Raw genomic sequence first — 4,553 nt, 5'->3', positions numbered from 1 at the left:
CGCCGTGCTTGGCGTTATCAAAGAGATGTGGATCAACGTGCCATTTCTGTGGTTCTTTAGTAGGAACGGATCACTGTTTTTCTTTTGGAAAACTATCATGCCGACTTTATCCATTTTGGATAGAAGTCCCATTATTGTGTGCCTTTTCTTTTTGCGGCAAACATTATTGTTTGCTAGTTGCGCTAATACTATATTGCAATTAATCTCGTCCATCGGATCGTGTCATTGAGCGACTTAGATTGCTCGAATGGTGAGTGCTCATGATATTTAGCGCGTAATTAATAGCATACGTATTGTGTCTCTAATTAATAGTACAAAATTAATGCCCTAGCTAATATTACCTTCGTCCCAAAAAGATTGACTTAGATTTGTCTAGATATGAATGCATTTATAATTTATAATACTAAAAGGTGTCTAGATACATCAAGACAATCCTTTTGGGACGCTGGACGCAGGGGTACTATTATTGTGTAATTAATATATTGCCTAATATCAGCGTGCATTGCATGAGTGATTACTAGCAACAAATTCCTTGGATTTACAAGCCAAGATACGCGCGATTTGATTGGCTTCCCTGGACAGTGTTCGAGCTTGATGATAGCAAAAGCACAACATAGAAATGAGCATTCTTCATAAACTATACAACTGCGACACCAATAGAGTAACCGTCGTTCTTCGTCGACGGTGGCGGAGCTAGATGGCAATCACAAAGGAGCAAAGGGCAAAACATGAATCACTGAGGGGCTAAAAGACTGTTTTCTTCTTAATCTAGTTACTTCCAATAAAAGACAAGTCTTCCCAAAGCTGGAGGACGGCGACCCCTGTTGACATGGTTGTAGCTCTGCGGTATTCATAGTGTCAGCAACATCGATGCAATCTGAGTTAACTTTTGTTGTTGTTGTGCCCCACTTGCTCTACATGGATAAGACTGCTCCACAAGGCAATTGCCTCAACCATAGCTCTAGAATCGACATGAGATGCCACAATTGCTACTAGATATAAAGTTACCATGATCACCGCGAACACCTATTTCGTTGAGGATGTCGAAAGCTGTGTCAGTGTTATGTTTTGCAAAGTACACTGACGCCTTCTCCCAGACACCTATGTGAATACCCATGACCCTCTTCTTTGCTATGGCGTAATTAAGACTGACTTCATGGACTGCCTGTGCCGACTTCGTCGGAGCTTGAACCACTTCACCTCGGTCTTCATGTTGTTACTCCCACCACCTGTACTAGGAAGTCGCTTCGAGCAGCTCCTCCCATTCAATCTACGATGGAATCGAGACCGAGGCCAACCTTATATGCAAGAGCAATTGAAGTAGAGGACAATTTTCTCGATGGACCAGAATAGCTTCAGAGATTGTCGCTCCCAAGCATAGGCAATGACTCCTTGAACAGTAATATACTAGACCTTGACGAGCCTACCCCTTGGTAGGTGACCTCATCACAAGGTGAGCATAAAAAAGTAATATTTAGCCTCAGCGAAACCTGATTTCCTTCTATCCAAAGATAGCAAACCACAAAAAGCCATGATGCTTTAACAAGCATCACACTTTCCAGCGATAAAATTGGAAGGAAATACAGGAGTGAGAAGTTACCGAAGTAAGTAATAGCAATTTAAGTTGGAAGAAGTAAATGCAAACAGTCTACTTAATTATGACTGGGAAATGATAACATCACATTCGTCAGATCGTAGCCAATCGCAATAGGGTGATGCATTTTAGCATTCGTTCCTTCTTATTCATACATACCATATAGTATTAAAATTCACACAATAAAGATAGACATGAAAGCGAACTTATAACTCATAATCAATTAAACCCATTAACTATCGCGCAAATGGCGCTCGCTCGCTCGTTCCACGTTGGATTAGCTAGGAGACAAAGGGGTTCGCTTCGTCTCGAGAAGAAAGAGAGAAAGGGATTGGACAGCGGCCTAGCCCCGATTCCCCATCCCCCGATTCCTCTCCCTTTCCCTCGTTGCCGCCACCACCGGTGACCTTCTCGCTGCCGCTGCCATCACCCACGCCCTCCCCAATGGCTGACTCTTCCACCTCTTTTCTCCTTCCCTAAGCTTCTCCTCACCATCGGCGACCCCCCTCCACCTCGCACCAGATCGAACAGAGCAGAGCGGAGAGGACGGGGCGGACCGTGCCAGAACAAACGTAATACGGTTGCGGGCGGAGAGGGCGAGGCTGAGTTGCTGGCGGCGGTGGCTCAGAGCCAATGGAGGAGCAGGTGCCGGTGGTGGTTTTGATCTATGATCTACCGTGCAGGTGGCGGCGGCTTGATCCTGCCTTGCCGTGGGTGAGGAGACCGACGATGGCACTATCCACTATTTCCTGCAGCAGGTGGATCGCATGGCAACCAGACCGCACACTCCCTGCGCTCGCCGCCGCCGCCAAGGGCTTCGGCTGCTCCGCCATTGGGGGCCTCCACGACGCCCTCTACCGCGTCACCTCCAGCCAAGGTCTCCTTATTACCCGTGTGTTTACCACTCTCAAACCTCTCACTATTGCTCCAAAGTTCTCTTTGAATTTGGGGATGAAACAAACGATGAATGAATCGATTGATTGGCGGCACGCAGACAACAGGGGTGGGATGCCGCATTCGGGAGCCGCTATGGATCGTCTTTGAGGGTGTCCGGTGACATCCGCATCGAGACCTACCTCCAGGTTTCTCTCAACAAAGTTCGTTGATTACAATGAATCATTGTGGTGTGCTGATGATAAATAGTTGTGTGTGTGTGTGTGTGTGTGTGTGTGTGTGTGTGTGTGATTACATATTTGCACAGATGCCACTTTGCAAGGCACGACAAGACGATTGCATAGGCATCCACGTATGCGGTTCGGCAAGGTTCACCTCTACAACAAGAACTACACCAGGGACTGGGGCACGTATCTTCTTTAGCCATATGTCTCCAAGCATTTCAATGACTAGGAACATCCCATAAATACTCAAGAAGCTCAGCAATGTTGTGTCGAATATTAAATTTGTCGAAGAATTGTGTATGGGAGCCAGTGAATTCAATATCCACATAAAGCTTTAGAAGATTCTTGACAAGATAATTGAGACATAGTTGGTGCCCCTCAAATAACGAGGCTGTGGATTTCAAGCCGCTTCTTTGTGGCATCCAGCTTTTCAAAACTTCAACCATCTTTGCTTTCAGGTAAGGATTTTTAATGTAGGAAGAGCTCGCCATGAACATGATGTTGAAATTGAGAAAATCATCCAAAGGGAAGCCCTCCAGAGCTTTTGGAATTCTAGAGGTTAGAGCAAGTAAATCCATTGCATCATCAAGAAAATGCTCCGGTATGCAAGAAAATTCCATGGGGCATTCTGATGGCAAAGGCATCTTAAATCCCCCAACTAGGCCTACTGACCACAATATCATTTTAATCTGTAGAAAGATAGTGCACGCTGAAGAAAAGCACTGTCCCTTAGTATCTGAGATTCATAGCAGAACTGTTCTTGGGATAAGGCTGCAACTATCTTCTCCGAGCATGTTATATCTTGCTCAAGCTATGGTGAACTTCCTCCTTGATCTCTGATTGCTTTGTTTGCTTCCAAACCATCTTCACACCTTGCAAGTTCCTGAGAGATATGTTTAAGATCTGCCACAACTTTCGTCACTCCCAAGTTAAGTACCCTTGCCGTCATGAAAAAACATTCGCAAATAAATGAGAAATTCTCTTTAGTTGCCTTTCCACTGGCATTATCTTGGCTCCAGCTCTCTATCCATGATGAGACTTCTTCTGAAGAGGCATTTACCGCGGTCAAGCTCTTGAAATCTACTCTTTTGTTGCAGAAGAGGTACTTGACATCAATCTTGCCCTTCATCAACTCCATTTTATCCAAAGAAGGCTCGCACAGACTGAGCATGACAGCACTAAGATTGACAAACATACACGAACTTGCGCATTTCAAAGGGTCCACACGCATGCCAGATCTTCCTGCATTTGTGTTTATCACCGCTGCCAGATATTCAAGGACCTTTTCTCGAGTATCCGAATTCTTAAGCAGCACTAGAAGAACATCACTCAGCCCATCCTGCAAGCTATTCATAACATTTTGTATTGCTGCGAATGATGATAGTAAATCAGCCGGCCTGTGTGTAGATGCCTTGGAGAAGCACTGTTGCCATCAGGCTTGCTTGCAAACTCACGGTCAGGGATAGCACTGACATGGAAGAAGGCCCCAAGCAAGCTGCAGATCTCCATGGTTCTTTCTTCCCCAATCAGCATCAGTGTCAGAGCTGAGGTAACTCATCTAAATGTGCCGTTTTATATGCCCGCAACCCACACGCATTGAAACCATCAATTTCTAATGAATCTGTACATACATTTGCAGATTGTATCCCAATGTAACATATACGAAGGAAGACACACTAGCAGAAAAGAGGGCTTTGGTTCAGGCCGGGTCAGCCCATTAGTCCCGGTTCAGTCCAGAACCGGGACCCATGGGGCACTGGTCCAGGTTCGTGAGGCCAGAGGCCTGCCGGGCCTCGTGGGGGCATTGGTCCCGGTTTGTCTGGCCCCTTTGGTCCCGGTTG

General features: G+C 45.9%; 1 pseudogene; it reads right to left on the bottom strand.

The window, feature by feature from the left end:
- Nucleotides 1-2,329: 2,329 nt before the first annotated feature.
- Nucleotides 2,330-4,245, bottom strand: LOC123055605 (probable ubiquitin conjugation factor E4; annotated as a pseudogene).
- Nucleotides 4,246-4,553: the final 308 nt, after the last annotated feature.

The sequence above is a fragment of the Triticum aestivum genome, chromosome 2D, assembly GCF_018294505.1.
Source record: "Triticum aestivum cultivar Chinese Spring chromosome 2D, IWGSC CS RefSeq v2.1, whole genome shotgun sequence".
In the NCBI taxonomy this organism is placed as follows: Eukaryota; Viridiplantae; Streptophyta; class Magnoliopsida; order Poales; family Poaceae; genus Triticum; species Triticum aestivum.
The sequence above is the reverse complement of the archived record's forward strand: the minus strand, read 5'-3'. Positions and strand labels throughout refer to the sequence as shown.